We start from the raw sequence: 16864 nt of genomic DNA, 5'->3' as shown, positions 1-16864 counted from the left end.
TCTGTTCTCAGCATTGGATTCTTAAATAATTTCCTGTTGTCAAAGGAAGAGTCACACTTGAATAAGAGGGAATGATTCAAGCGCGTGAATCTATGAAAGTTCCCAACACTGGAGGACTACAGTAACAGGTAAGTAACTTTTTTTATCTCCTTGGTCTAGAGTTAGTATTTCAGTGACTACCCAGTTATGGCAGACCTTCCTGTTCCTTCTCTGTTAACTCTGACTGTATTTTCCCTGAAGTCATGGAATGGAAATAGCATAGCAACAAAACACTCTGGCAAAACCTAGAAACCCTTCCATCCGTCCATATCCAACCAGCCTTTCCCCTTATCTCACAGTGTATGGAACATAAATGCCACTTTTACCTATTATTTTAGGGAAATTAAGCACAGAATATGCTACCTCTGAAATGTGAGAAGTAGTTAATGTTCCATGCATGATTTGCCTTCAGGGAGACACAATGCCCAAGACAACAGTAACCCGGACACAACTGACCAATCCTAAACAAGGATTCACATGACACCATCCGACGCATGCATCAAACATTTGTCATATATTGTGGAATGTACATAACTGGGTTATAGCTATTGATGTTTGTAGTAAAACTGGCTGGAATAATACCAGGAAATGATATCCTTGTTCATAAAAAAATGCAGCACCACACTCAAAAAGAATCAAACTTCATCAATGCGCATGTACTTATGTTAATATTTGTATTTTTATGGGCCTCTTTTAACCTTAAATATTTTTTTTTCCCCCAAAACAGGTCGGGGCTGGAGAACAGAGTGGTCTTGAGTTTTGTTATAAGCTTCACTGTCCGGCATACTTAACGGAAGAGAAAGAGACGCCTTGTGCTTCCTAAACCTAGATGTAGCTGGTTCTGCACGCAGCGATGGCGGCGCTTGACCATGTCTGCATTTAACCACTATTGTACGGCTTGACCTGCACAGTTCCTGCACCACTCACTAAGGACAACGTCACCCACTAGGCCTAATTGCCTGACTTGTGCTTGTACCTAATAATGTTAACTGTGTGATTAGAAGAGGAGAACAGATTACTCTGTCTTTGAGATAAGCAGCCATCAGGTCAAACAGAAAAGGGCCCTATAATCCTCTGCTTCTACCTTCCCATGACCTCCAACACGTGTATCCACTCAGCTACCTTATGGTGCACATTTTTTAAAATACTGTTTTATTCATTTATCCCACTTTCAGGGAACAATGTCTCGCGTTTCCTGCATGGCAATCTTCTATGCTGGGTATAGTCCCAGATACAGCTTTCATTTTCCTTGTCCGTAACTTGATATTTGAGTTTGTTCCCAACTTTGAATCAATCTCTAGCTTCTTGTCTCCTATGTTGTCATCTACCTTCCTGTTTCCCAACCTCTCCTCCAACATGTGCCATCTCTATGTTTCAGCATTAACCCTTGCCTCTCTACCTCCTCTTCCATATACATGCCTACTTCTCTTTGCTAATTGCTTCCTGTTTCAGGATCCTACCATGTCTCTACCCTCCTGTCCCTGCATTCCCTACTTCCTCAGGATTCACCCTTTCATAATTTCCTGTTCCAAAGTGCTCCCCTCCATATGATTTTCTGTGCCAGAATTCTCTCTTATCTCTGGCCCCACTACATTATTTAGCATCACTTCCTGTTCTTGCATTCTGACTCGCCATCAGTCCCAGAAACCTCCAGTGCATTTGACTTCCTGTATCCTCTATCATCTCGTTCCAGAATGATCACATGGATTTGACTATCTGTTCCTGTATTCTTCCATTCCTTTGGCTTCCTGTACCAGGATTCTGGCATTTCATTTGCTGTTCCACGATTCCTTATTCCGACTACCTACTGCACCATTCGTCCTCAGATCTCTAACTTCTATTGAATCATCCTTCCGCTTTGGCTTCCAGTTACAATATTCTCCCACGCTGTCAATTCCCTTCTCCTTCCATGGAGTATCTCTTTCCTCCTGCACCTTCGGTCCTTCTTGAACGGCTCACCCTCTGACTTGCTGTTTCCTCTGCACCCTGTTTTGCCCTTTCACGAGACATGCATCGACTCATTCGGTGTTGGTAGGAGTTTCTCTAAAGGACAAGGTTGTTTATCTTGTTCATCACCAACAGAATGGAATTTCTCAATAGCCTGTCAGAATGAGATTGCAGATTTCACAAGATGCTTCCTCCAGAACCTGCTTGGGATTCCCAAATCCTGGAAACATTGATCCACTCAAACTAGATATTTTAGGAATAACTGAAATGGCCTTTGGGTGCCAAGTTGTGAGCGGCCACCCTAAAAAGTACCCTCTTCCAAATGCATATGAACATTATGATCCTTTTTTGAGTTGGCAACTGGTAAATCAAGGGTTACTATTTTGAATGTGTTTCCTTAAACCACTGTGGCTTTCTGTTACCAGACACAAGTCTAGGTGTCTTTCAGTTCCAGGTACACTTCTAGCTTCCTGTGTCCCCTGGTCCTTTTTCCTCTCCACCGATTATTAATTTCATTTTGCCTTAAACTTTTTGTTCATCTTGCCCCATGTGGCACAGATTGTCGCCACCTCTCTCTTCCTGTTCTCCTTTCTAGTTTATTGTTCACTTCATGTGTTATTATCCTGTTTGCACTACTCCTTATATCTGCATTCCTGTGCTGCAGCCTCTGCAGATACTCACTATCCGCTTTACCGACTATTAATGTCTCATTTGACATCCATAAAAGAACAGCACTGATCCTAGTCAGGAACAGCGTCTCCAATCTGCACTACTCATGCTCCCCATAATAGAAGAATTGCTCCGTTAAACCTCAAAGGGAAGCTCAGAGCAAATACTCTTTTTTTTAGGAACATTATATTATGTTCTGTTATGTCAGATAGTTTTATTAATGGCTCGAATACCTGAGGGTGTCTTGGCACTAGCAACATTGTGGCGGGAAGATCCAGATAAGACTGAGACTCATTATAAAGACTTGAATAGCCAAGTCTTGAGGGTCTTTCCGAAGATCAGAAGATTTGGGGAAGTTTTCTTCCCAAAAATGTTTTTATTGAGCAGAACGTAATTAAGGTACAATTCATGAATGAACAATTTGAGCAATGGAAATGGATACAAAATTTTAAAATTTTTAAAAGCTTCTTCTAATAGAGTAAAACAAGATAGGAAACCAAGTTAAAAAGGGGGAGGTTTGAAATACTTAAAACTCATAGGCAGTCATTATTGTAATCATTATTACAAAAAATATTAATTTTCAAATACAAGCAATGTACAACATCCGCAAGCTTTGATCATAAAGTGCAAGTGTAATACAGTGCAATCCAACTTAGATTAAAGTGCTAGTGCTAAGAAATTTGCTTGATGATTGAGTCTACCAACATTTCATTATTGCTTTTAGAAGATTTGGGGAAGTTTTGATATGTAGAGGAAGCTTATTCCAGGCTTGAGCATTAGTAGTGCAGAGATGAGATGCTGTTCCCGACTAGGATCATTGCTGCTCTTTTAAGTTCATCCCCCACCTAGGATCAGCAGGTGATGCCTCTCTGCACACATGAAACCTAACAAAGGATTGGGCAGGCGTTTGGTGAGAAGGAGTGATGTCACCTATAATACTTTATTCATATGTCATCCATGTCAACTCTGTGTCTGCAGATACAAGATGCCTGCTTCTGCAGTGTCATCTTTTTATTTTTGATGGTTATGTCCATCTCTAGACCTCCGTCCCTTGACCCAATATCTGTCCATCCAGGTGCATCACTTTCTCACTCTTTTGCCTCTTGCTCTGTGCATGCATCACATCACCCGTGTAAGTTTCTCACATTGTTTTCCATCCATGCCCTCTCAGCAATACCTCAGAATCTGCCGTCCTGCCTGCTCTGCCTTCATTATGCCTTGAATTCCCTCCTCGCCAAGGAAGCGTTTGTAAAAGAATTGTGACTTATGGAAAGGGATCATGTTTTGTAAAATATTAGCAGAAATGCAGGATCTAGCAGTCACTACAAACATAATTATAATTGTTGCAATGTTTGTGTAATATCCATATAATCCCAAAGTTGTACCTTGGGCAGTGCACAGAATGATGAGATCTTTTCTAGTGGGGCTTGTGCATGTTTCTTTCAGATGAGGGCTAAAAAGGTACATATTCAAATGTGTTTCACTTCTGTGTCTGGCTCCGTCCTGTTCTAAAAGCACTGACCTGTGTCAAGGTTACCACGTGAACTATTCAAGGTAAGACCCTCTGATGAGGTCTAGCATGGGCACTGACATGCAGGTTTTAGCGGTGCCACTGAATGATGAGAGATAAAGTCCTGGCAGTGGGATTTTATGAGCAGCAACTCTGACACCCAACAAAGAACTTCTAGACTCACACAATAAGGTTGATATCAGCGCCTGGAGACCCTTGACTGAATAGTTCTGTTGAGAGAAGACATGTGGTGTATTGACTCACTCTTTATTACACTTGCCAGAGTCTGCACACATGTCCAGCCTCCTGCTACAGGAGAAGCATACTCTGTCCAGATGGAGGCGCAAGAGAGCCTTCAGCTCCAAAAGTCAGCTCTGGAGTTTTGGACAAAGTTGAACTCCACTTTCTAAACAAATATAGGTTTGCATTGAAGGACTGAGAAGTAGAAATTAAGAAACTTGTCTGACCTTGTGGGCCCCAGAAGACAAAGCGCGAATAGAAGTGCATGGATTTAAACATGTCAACCTTGGATCAGATCACATAGGAACAGTGCTATTTCCCGCTAACAGTTATCAGGATTCTACTTTATTCGATATTGATGTAAAGTAATTTTTTTCTGTTGATGTGATATGGAATTATTCAGATAAGCTGAGAAGAGCCTTTCACCGAGGCCAAATATAGCAGGCGAGTAAGCTAGATCCCAAGGGTTTGACGATTGCTACACTTTAATCATTGCCCCCTGAAGATTAGTCCAACAGGGCCGCAGAACAAGTTTGCACCTAATGTAAGCAAGGACTGTGGTCCTGCACAAGCTTCCTGATTCACATCTGAAACTGATCATTTAGGATTCCATGTGTGCAGTTGCTGTTCACTAATAAATCCCACAAGACGAACTCCCAAACAATCTTCTGGGGATGTATTGCTAAGGATTCGATGTGTGCAGTTTTCGGCTCATGAATCCCTTAAGACGAACTCCCAAACAATCATCTGGGGCTGTATTGCTTAGGATTCGATGTGTGCAGATGTTGCCCGCTAATAAATCCCATAAGAGGAACTCCCAAACAATCATCTGGGGCTGTATGCTGAACCTTTCTGTGATCCGCTCTCCTTCTCGAACTTCTCGCATTTGATTGATCGCAGAAGAGTAACCTGCTTATTGAACTTTCCTGAAAAGGAAACACTGCAGCAAAGAGTAAAGCAGGAGAACAGGGGGCACCACCTCCTTCTTTGCTTCCACTAAAGTGGTAAAGAGGTTGCTTTGAAGGGATTTATCTGAGCCAAGATCCATCTTTTCAGATGGGTCAATCCCAATGAGCCCGACAGACAGGTCTGGCCTGCCATAGATAGATGGTTGTAGAGCTGTCTAGTCATCATTTACTGAAGGTGTGAAAACGTATGAAGCAATTTGTTTTTTTGCAATGTGGCGACTCCGTTTTTAGTATGAAGGCTGTTTCTGTCTGCAATGCTTCGACCAATACACCAACCATCTGTTATTGCTGTCCAATGGTCCAAGGTGAAGGTGATCCCTATGGAGTCAGGCCTCACCCTCCAATGTGCATCTTCTAAAAGAGGTATATATGGTGAGTGGTGGTACACTGGCACAAAATGACCAAAAATGTACTGATAGGCCAGAGGCACACGTTTCTGTGTTACACCAGTGAGAGTCCTTGCTTCAATTTAAAGAAAGGACATATTTTTGTACAAGGAAAGCTGGAACTAAGGTGGAGGCATTTAGAATTCCTGTATCTGCAGAGCTGCAGCACAGGCTGGACAAGAATATTCAGCAAAAAATGTTCTGCTATGAGCCATGATGGAGTTAATCGTCTTCTTAAAATATATGCTAGAGTAAACCTGCCTCCCCCCTCGAAGGCCTTCAACTTATATCAAAAGTATTATAGCTGCATTGATGTTGGCTCACAGATGTCATAAGGGGTTAACTCACAAAGTTCCAATGTCAAACCATGAATAGTCACTTGTATGTGATTACATATTGATTCCTGTCAGTGAAAATTCACATTTTAATGTATAGTTTGTATAAAGGAAATAAACATTTTAAGTGTTTTAGCTGAACAACTCTGCTTCATTGACCATGCTTAATGGTATGTAATGTAAGTGTAAGAAATGCATTATGAAAGTAGCATACTTTAAGATGTCCTTCAAAACAGCCTTTCCGCGAAAACATCCTCGTGTGCTACTTTGTTAGTTTCCTCGTGTGCTACTTTGTTAGATTCCTCAGCGACGTCGGAATCCAGGAAAAGGCACTGGAATGGATCATCTCCTTCCTCGACGGAAGAACACAGAGAGTCCGCCTACCACCGTACAAGTCAGAGGCCACCGAAGTCATCTGCGGCGTCCCTCAAGGATCCTCGCTGAGCCCCACCCTCTTCAACGTCTACATGAGCCCCCTCGCGGCCATCGCATGCCAACACAACCTCAACATCATCTCCTATGCCGACGACACCCAGCTGATCCTCTCCCGGACCAACGACCCCGCCGCCGCCAGAGCCAACCTTCACGAAGGGATGAAAGATGTAGCCGAGTGGATGACGACCAGCCGCCTGAAACTGAACTCAGACAAGACGGAGGTCCTCATCCTGGGCTCCTCGCCCTCCGCCTGGGACGACTCCTGGTGGCCCCCCGCCCTGGGCACCGCACCCAAACCGACGGACCACGCATGCAACCTGGGCTTCATCCTGGACTCCTCCCTCTTCATGACCAGACAAGTGAACGTCGTCTCCTCGTCGTGCTTCAACATCCTGCGCATGCTACGGAAGATCTTCCGGTGGATCCCCACCGAGACCAGGAAGACTGTCACCCAGGCCCTCGTCACCAGCCGACTGGACTACGGCAACGCCCTCTACGCCGGAACCACCGCCAAGCTCCAGAAGAGACTCCAGCGGATCCAGAACGCCTCAGCCAGACTCATCCTCGACATCCCACGAAACAGTCACATCTCCGGACATCTGAGAGACCTGCATTGGCTCCCCGTCAACAAAAGAATCACCTTCCGTCTCCTCACCCACGCACACAAAGCCCTACACGATCAAGGCCCGAGCTACCTCAACAACCGCATCAACTTCTACGCTCCCAAACGCCACCTCCGATCAGCCAGCCACGCCCTCGCCGCCGTCCCCCGCATCCGAAGAGCGACAACAGGAGGAAGGTCCTTCTCCTACCTGGCCACCAAGACCTGGAACTCCCTCCCGACCGACCTGCGCCTGACCCAAGACCACCTCTCCTTCAGGAAGAAGCTCAATACCTGGCTGTTCGAGCAGTAACGGCACCTGCCCCCAACCCCCCCCCAAGCGCCTTGAGACCCTACGGGTAAGTAGTGCGCTCTATAAATGTCTTTGATTGATTGATCCTTTACTGATTTGTTTTACTACAGGACAATCATAAATCCCCAAGAAACCTATACGTATAACTTAACACATTGTGCAGAGGAATCAAATAATTTAATCACACAATGTGGTCCCAAATGTATCTCATGAAATCCAGCAAATATCCACACAAGCACTTATCAAAACATTTCATAAACTGAAAGTGCCAAGGCACAGGAGCAGAAACAATAATAGCTATGAAGAGTTACAGTAGGTGCAATGGGTTCTTATAAATCTGTTAGTCAGTTTGCGCTGTTTCCCACTACAATGTGTCTTCTGTTGGATTCCATTGTAGCCCTTTTATGGACTCTTTAAAAGATCTTCAAAGATCAGGATTCTACTTTGCAACTGGTGCAGCCATCTTTAAATCTAAATCAATACATTGCTCTGAGTGGTGTTAAATGTGAATCACATGAGTGGCGCGTTGAACCCATCGCCCATTCCCTATTTTTTAATCCAGCTACGAATATACTTATAAAATATTTGTTGTGTTGTTGCTTTTTATTAAAACGAACAGTTCATGAACAAGTACAAAATTAAAAAATAATAATACTGAGAGATCCAAGTAGAAAGCTTAGTAGGTGAATAATTCTAGCTTCAAGTGCATTCACAAATTCCTAATCTTATGCGCTTCTGCACATCAGTGCATATGTTCTGCATTTTAAAATAGAGGAGCCTTTCTCTTCTTAACATGGGTTGACTATTTTTAGAGACTTTCTTATGGCAGTAAATAGCACACCTTAAATTCTTTTGTAGTAATGGATATCATCCATGCAAGTGTGTTTGCGTGTGCGTGTTTTGTAGCCCAGTTGGCATAATTAAGGATCTGATCTAAGAAATGGTTTTTCCCATTCTGTGTCCATGCGAAAAATGCAGTTCGAGGCATATGGGCTGCAGATGGTACATTATGAATAGATCGCCATCTGGTGCTGGGCTCGGATGATTGCACTTGTTTTTCTCTTGGAGAGTCTTTTGTATCTTGGTGACTCCTCCTTTGGTTGCTAGTGCGCATGGGCATCGGCTCCATCCTTAGATTGTTTTTTTCCGCCATCAGGTTCGGATGAGGATTGAAGCGCTCCAGATCGACTTCGGAAAGAAGTGACATTTCGGAGCGTATTCCCTTTCCAATTTGACGGTATTGTTAGCGAACGCGATTTCATTTCCATTCCGACGCGTTTCGACTCCAACATCGAAGAAAAACTTTGATCTACGTCAATGAACAGGAGGCCTTTCTCGACGTGGTCAAGCCCGGAGTCCATGGAAAGGACTCCATTTAAGAAATGTCCAACGTGTGTTGCTAAGTTCCCACACAAGGACCTACACGAGGTGTGCAACCTCTGCCTATCGCCTGAACACGAATCCAGGGACTGCGAAGCCTGCGCAGCATTCTCCTCCAAGTCGACGATTAGAAACCGTCGAGCTCGAAGACACGAGGTTTCCAGAATGCAGTCAGAGGCGATCCCGGAGCTGTTCGAAGACCAGCACCTCGATGAAGAAGAGGATCATGAAGAACAGTCGGGGTCGGAAGGGGATGAGTCGGATGTCGAGGAACTCGACGTGCAACAAACCGTGAGTGACAACGTCCCCTTACCAAAAAACCGACCCCGTGTGGTAACGACCCCGCCTTCGAGCCCGGTCAAACCGCAGAACAAAGTTTCCGACGCCCCGCCTTCGGGCCCGGCAACGAAACCGAAACTGAAACCGAAACTCTCGGTCTCCCACCATGTCGGATCCGAGAAGCGGTCGACATCGACTTCGACACCGAAACTTCATGCAAGGGAAAGCTCGGCATCGAAACATTCCATGTCGAAACCGAAACATGCTTCGACGTCGAAGACTCACTCGACACCGAAAAAATCGGAATCGAGCAAATCCTCGGTGCCGAAAAGCACCGAACATTGACGATCGGAAGCAAAGGCACCTTTCGGAACCAAAAGCTCCGGTACCGACACAGGAGCAGCAAACAGATCCGAAACAAAAGATTTTGTTTATCGATCCACAAGCTGGCAAAGTAGTGACGAAGAAGAGGAAGAATGAACAGCTAGAAGCCAAACCTCTTCCTTCTAAAAAGAGAACAATGGGGATAAATACAACTCCTCCTACTTTTCCTCGACCTAGAGTCACACCCTCTTCTCCTATTCCTCACACTATGCCAACTATTCCTCCACCTTCTACACCAAGACCATCTAAACCTCAGTCAGATGTAGACAGTGATACAGGGGAGGGAGAACCTCATGGGGATGATGACACTATCCCAGATGAGGATGACCCCTGGGAACATTATGACGCAGGGTCAGATGATGACAATGACCCAGAGTTATATCCCTCAAAGCCTTCACCACCTGATGATAACACAGGGTTTGTACAGCTCATTAATAGGGCAGCAAAATATCATAAGGTAGATCTACATACAGAACCTCAAATAGAGGATTTCCTTTAGAGAGACTACCTACTGCACAAAGAATATCAGGTACTCTACCTATGTTGAAGGGTCTTCTCAGTCACACAGCAGACATATTCAAAGACCCAGTGAGGGCTAGGGTGTTAAACCCAAGGATTGATAAAAAATATAAGGCAGCTCCAAAGGACCCAATATTTATCAAGGGGCAGGTACCTCTGGACTCGCTCGTAGTTTCAAACGCTCGCAAAAGAGCAAACTCATTATCTACAGGAGAAGCCCCTCCACTTGATAAGGAGTCAAAATTAATAGATGCATCAGGCAAAAGAGTAGCATCACAAGCGGCAAATAGCTGGCGCATAGCCAATACACAAGCGCTACTAGCACGCTATGACAGGGCACACTATGATGAGTTAGAAAAACTCATCACACATCTCCCTAAAGAACATCAGAAGAGAGCAGACCAGCTAATACAGGAAGGGAAGATAATAACTAACACTTCCATTAAGTGCGACCTAGACGCGGCAGACACTGCAGCAAGATCCATCAACACCAGTATCATGTTAAGGAGACATGCATGGCTTAGAGTCTCAGGGTTCAAACAAGAGGTACAAACATCTTTATTGAACCAACCCTTTGATCAGAAGACACTTTTCGGCTCAAGCACAGATGAGACTTTAGAAAAGATGAAAAAGGACACAGAAATGGCTAAGTCAATGGGAGCATTACAACAGCCAACACAAAGGGGTTCCTTTCGTAGATCCACCTATAGAGGGGGCTCAAAAGGTACAGGAACAAGTCAGCAATCCACCTCTTTTACACCAACGTCACCCAGAGGTAATTCAAGAGGCAGTTACAGAGGTAACAACAACCGCAACTCCCCAACCCCAAAACAGTGACTTAATACAGTTTCCCCCAGACCACATAACACCGGTCGGGGGACGTCTAGCACAGTTCCTACCTGTCTGGGAAAACATCACATCAGACAAGTGGGTGAGACAAATTATCCAACATGGTTATTGCCTAGAACTCACTGCTACCCCACCAAACATCCCCCCCAAACAGCGTCCAATGAGTCAAGACCATCTGACATTGTTAAAAGAAGAAGTACTGTCACTGCTACAAAAGCATGCCATAGAGAATGTTCCAAAACATCAACAAGGGACAGGAGTATACTCTCTATACTTCCCAATCCCCCAAAAAGACGGGTCTCTAAGACCAATCTTGGACCTCAGACCTCTCAATGCATACATAAATTCAGAACATTTCCACATGGTCACGCTCCAACAAGTACTTCCTTTACTGAAGAAAGGGGACTTTCTTTCTACACTGGATCTAAAAGACGCTTACTTTCACATCCCAATTCACAAAGCCCACAGAAAATACCTAAGGTTTGTAGTGGAAGGACAACATTATCAATTCAAAGTCCTTCCGTTCGGGGTCACAACAGCACCGAGAGTGTTCACAAAATGCCTAGCTGTGGTGGCAGCACACCTAAGAAGACAACAAATACATGTCTTCCCTTACTTGGACGATTGGTTAATAAAGGCCAACACAACACACAGAAGACCATTCAATTGCTGCACCACCTAGGGTTTACGGTGAACTACAAAAAATCCCACCTACAACCAAACAAAATTCAACAATACCTGGGGGCTACTATAGACACAGAAAGAGCCAAAGCATACCCCAATCCAATCAGGATACAAACAATGGTCAAGTTAATACAAAGATTTTAACCACAACACTCGCTACCAGCACAAGTGTTTATGCAGCTGTTAGGCATGATGTCCTCCTGCATACTACTAATACCAAATGCCAGACTACAAATGCGCCCACTACAGGAGTGTCTAGCGACACAGTGGAATCAGGCTCAAGGTCAGATTACAGATCTGGTGTTGGTAGACGACTGTACGCATCGCTCTCTGAAGTGGTGGAACACAACAAACATTTCCAAGGGACGGTGGTTCCTAGAACCGATTCCACAAGCGATACTGACAGCGGATGCATCGCTCTCCGGATGGGGAGCGCACATGGACAAATACACAGTGCAGGGGAAATGGAGTGTGCAGCAAAAGAAACTGCACATCAACTACTTTGAACTACTAGCAGTATTTCTAGCACTAAAAGCTTTCCAAATGCAAATAACCAACAAGGCAGTCCTGATCAGAACAGACAACATGACTGTGGACGTGGGTGAAGGGACGACCGTGACACCAACTGTAGGGTTTAAGGAAGGTTTTATTTTGATGGTTCTGATAGGCTTATTAACCAACGTCTTTCGAGTCCTGAAAGTAAGTCTCTCCCGGGCGAAGGTACTGGAGTCCGTGGCGCTGCTCGTCTATAGGCGTTTTCCCCAGGAAGTGGCGTTCTTTCTTCGGGCGTCGGGAGTCTCTCCACATGCAAGAAAGAAGACCAACAGGACGGAAAGCCATTAGGTCACAGTCCTCTACAGGGTTTGCACCATGGGGACCCAGGGAGTGTGTGGTTTACACCCGGTGTGACTATTGGTATCTACAGTGCACAGTGCAAGAGGGGTAGCGGTAAGAAAGGGTAGGGTGAGGGTAAGGGGAGATAGGCTGGAAGGTCGGATTCAGTGGAGGTAAGAATTATATACAGCTGCGCACTACACGCTATCGTTACGCTTTCCTAGCCAAGCCGCCAAACGCCGCCGTACCTGTGTCAGCCACACTCCTCCCTCGGGAGTGTGGCACGGCGGTCCGCAGGGTCGTTGGCCTCCTGGCTCGCCTTGTGGTTCAGCTTCTCCTCCAGCTCCTCCGGAGGCTCCTTCTTCGGTCCTTCCGGTCTCTGCTTCCAACGTGCTCCGCTTCTCCGCCTCCTCGGGTTCCGCCTTCCTCCTCGCGGTGTCTCCACCCACTGTGTACAGGACTTCCCCTGTTTTAACCAATCCAGAGCCAGGGACGTCACGGAGAGTCGGGGCTTCACCCTCGTATGCCGACGCCCACTTAAAGGGCCCGTTGTCTTCGTACTCGCTAGCAGTCTCGTTTCCGTGTACCCACTCGTGATCCTGTGGAGAAGCCGGAAATGACAGATCAGAAGAGGTCGGACTCCACCATTCCTGACGGGTAAGGCCGCCAGCTTTACATTCCTCCCCCCCTGGATTCTCCCGATCGGGGAGAATGGGCATTCTGGAGAGAAAGTCAGCGTTCCCATTGTCAACCCCCTTCCGATGCACAACCTTGAAGGCAAACGGTTGCAGGAAGAGAAACCAGCGAAGTATTCTAGCGTTCTGGGACCTGTTTCGGTGCATCCACTGGAGGGGAGCGTGATCTGAATACAAGGTGAAAGATTTACCCTCCAGGTAATACCTCAGTTTGTCAATGGCCCACCTGATGGCGAGGCACTCCTTTTCCACCGTGGGGTACTTCTGTTCCCTTGGATGGAGCTTTCTGCTGACATAGAGCACAGGATGTTCGACACCGTCATCCCCTTCCTGTGATAGCACAGCTCCTATGCCGGTGTCAGAGGCATCAGTTGCTAGTGAAAAGGGCTTCTCAAAGTTAGGTGGGATGAGAACTGGACTGGTGGTAAGGGCATTTTTCAATGTTTGGAACGCTCTGATGGCACCGTCTGATGGTGGGCTTGGCAGCACGTTTTTGACGTGTTTCTGCAAAAGGTCTGTTAAGGGACTAGAAAGATCTGCGAAGTTCTTTATAAACCTTCTATAGTACCCTATAAGACCTAGAAAGGCTCGTAACTGTTTCTTGGTGGTTGGGAAAGGAGTTCCTGTTATGGCTTTGATCTTTTCCTCCTGGGGTGCTATGACTCCCTCCCCTAACATGAACCCCAGGTATTTCACCTTTGGGAATGCCGCTCTTGATTTTTTTGCATTCACATGGAGTCCGGCTGCCTGTAGTGCGGTTAATATATTGGACACATGTATCAGATGTTCTTTCCAGGATGAACTAAAGATGACTATATCATCCAGATACACCAAACTGTATGAGGTGTGTTTTGCCAGTACCCTGTTCATTAATCGCTGAAAGGTAGCAGGGGCCCCATGGAGTCCAAATGGTAAGACAGTAAACTCAAAGAGCCCATCTTCCGTTGCAAAGGCCGTTTTGTGGCAATCCTCCTCCCTGAGTGGTACCTGCCAATAGCCCTTGGTCAGGTCTAGAGTGGTAATGTAACGGGCATCCCCTATCCTCTCTATTAGTTCGTCCACACGGGGTATTGGAAATGCATCAAAAGAGGACACAGCATTTAGGGCTCTGAAGTCCATGCAAAAACGGGTAGACCCGTCAGGTTTAGGGACCATAACTATAGGTGAGGACCAATTACTTTTAGATGGTCTGATCACCCCTAGGCGAAGCATGTCCTGTACCTCTTTTCTTACGTCAGCCCTTTTTGCAGCTGGAATGCGATAAGGCCTCTGCTTTACTATTTGACCCTCTTTTGTTCGTATCTGATGCTCTGCCAAATGGGTGCACCCAGGGGTGTCTGAGAAAATAGGGGAGAAGGGCAGGAGAGTCGACCTTAGCTCTTCTTTCTCTACTTCTGTTAACTCTGAATTCACTGGTAATTGATTCAGGGTGGACCCACTCTTGTCTTCTGGTAGAGTTAAGTTGGCCTGACGTGGACATGGACCAATCCACTTTTTAAGAAGGTTGATATGGAAAGTTTGTCTCCTATTCTGGGACATTTGTAAACTGTATGTTGTACGTCCATACGTTTCCATAACTCTATAGGGACCTTTCCACTCACTTCGGAACTTTTGGGTTGAGGAAGGAAGTAGTACCAGAGCCCAGTCCCCTTTTTCTAGGGTCCTCCACTTCTTTCCTTTGTCATAGCATTGCTTTTGAGCAACTTGAGCTTTCTCTAAGTTTGAATATGCCAGGTCTCTCAATTTACCTAACCGAGATCTCAATTGCTGGGTGTAGTCTAACAAACTTCTCTGCTCTGCAGCCCCTTCTGTTTCCCAGGCTTCCCTTGTGATTTCCAACAGAGACCGGGGTTGGCGGCCATAGAGCAATTCGAAGGGTGAAAATCCCAAACTACTCTGTACCTGAGCTCTTATTACATACAACGCTAAAGGTAATACTCTGTCCCAATCCTTATTTTCGGAAGTCAGTAGTTTCTTCAAGGTGGTTTTTAGGGTTCTATTGTACCTCTCCACGAGGCCGTCCGTTTGCGGATGATAGGCGGACGTTCGGATGTGATGGAGATCAAGCGTTTTGCACACCTCTTTCATCATCCGGGAAACAAAGGGTGTTCCCTGGTCCGTTAGAATTTCACGAGGGAACCCTACTCTTGAAAATAGCTCTACCAACTTGTCCGCTACGTTCTTAGTAGTCGGGGTACTGAGCGCAAAGGCTTCTGGGAACCTAGTGTTGTAATCAACCACAACAAGAGCGTATGTGTGGCCACGGGATGTACGTGGTAGTGGACCAATCAGGTCCATCCCTACTCTATCCCAGGGATTCCCTATAATGGGCATAGGCTGTAGAGGCACTGCTGGTGGACGTGTTAGATTCTTTTTTTGGCACACCTCGCACTGTTTGCAATATGCGTCAGTTTCCTTGTATATTCCTGGCCAATAAAAGAGTCTTAGAATATTCTGTGTAGTTTTTTCACTACCGCTATGCCCAGCAGTAAGGTGGGTGTGAGCATAGAAGAGTATCTGGTCCCTGAACTCCTGGGGTACTACCAGTTGGGTAGGTTCTCCCTCTTTGCTTTCTCTATAAAGCAGATCATTTTCTATTCTGAACCTAGGGTAGCTCTTGGTGGGGTTGGTCTGTGCTACGTGTGCTGCTTCCCAGGCGTTTAACAGAGAGGGATCATTGACTTGTGCGAATTTAAACCCTTTATCTAATACCCATGGGTCTGCTGACAGGTAGGCTTCTACAGGGTTCTCTTTCAACTCCCTTTTAAATAAGGATAGGAAGTCTGGGTTATCCACTCCAAGTATTAACTCTTCGGGCCAAGACCTCACGACCCCCACCTTTACCGAACAGGGATCTCTACCTATAGGGTGTAGGGTAATTCTTGCCATGGGGTAGGGTTTGACATCCCCATGGACGCACCTAATTAGTACGGTCCCTTCCTGGCCTATCTGATCGGGGTGTAGGAGTCGCTCCTGAATTACTGATTGTCGACAACCCGAATCTAGTAAGGCTTTCACTAACTTTTGGTTGACTCGTACCCTTACGTAAAAGGAGGGGCCCATTTCTGAGGAGTACATGACCGCCCTTGGGATGTATCCGACCTCCATGGGTTCTTCTGCGGGTTTCCTTTGGGGGCACATCCGGGCTATGTGACCCCACTCCCCACATTCAAAACACTGCGGTCCTTTCATAGGGGGGCCGTCATACTTGAACTGCCGTGTTTTAACAGGTTCTGGCATAGTCTTTTTTTTCTCTGGTTTGGTCGACGATGTTATAACTTTGGAACTTTTCTCATTATCCCAGGGAAAAGACCGGGGTGCTGCTCGATTATAGTTGGCTGCCATTTCTATGGCTTGGGCTGCCGTTAGTCCGGGGTGTTGTCTTAACCATCTCTGTGTCCCGTATGGTAAGACTTCCATGAACTGCTCCAGTATGATACTGGTCATGACCTCTTCCTTACTCCGGATATCTGGCCGGAGCCATTTCTCAGCCGCCATTTTTACTCAGAGATACATGGTCTTTGGGTTCTCACCCGGTATTCCCTTCTCTTTTCTAAACCGCAAACGGTATGCTTCCGCATCCATTCCTAGGTGATCTAAAATCACCGCTTTTATCTCAGCATACGAAGATGTTCCTGTTTGATTCGCCACTTGATAGGCAGTTTGTGCTTCTCCCGAGAGTAAGGGCGCCAAAAAGAAAGGCCATTTTTCTTCCGGCCACCCACATGCCCTGGCGGCCCGTTCAAAGTTTAACAGAAACGCGTCCGGATCTTCCCCATTCACATATTTTTGTAAGG

The 16864-nt window shown here is 45.9% G+C and overlaps 1 protein-coding gene across 3 annotated transcripts in view; it reads left to right on the top strand.

The window, feature by feature from the left end:
* The window catches only part of LOC147701280 (phospholemman-like), a 358878-nt gene extending 352647 nt beyond the window's left edge, over positions 1 to 6231 (top strand). For all 3 annotated transcript variants that reach the window (XM_086930013.1, XM_086930012.1, XM_086930011.1), the window contains one exon: positions 767 to 6231. The gene's annotated coding sequence lies outside the window, so the exon portion shown is untranslated. The remainder of the gene's footprint in view (positions 1 to 766) is intronic.
* Positions 6232 to 16864: the final 10633 nt, after the last annotated feature.

Source organism: Lissotriton vulgaris, chromosome 7 (assembly GCF_964263255.1).
Source record: "Lissotriton vulgaris chromosome 7, aLisVul1.2, whole genome shotgun sequence".
NCBI classification, from domain to species: domain Eukaryota; kingdom Metazoa; phylum Chordata; class Amphibia; order Caudata; family Salamandridae; genus Lissotriton; species Lissotriton vulgaris.
This window is presented reverse-complemented; position numbering and strand designations above follow the sequence as displayed.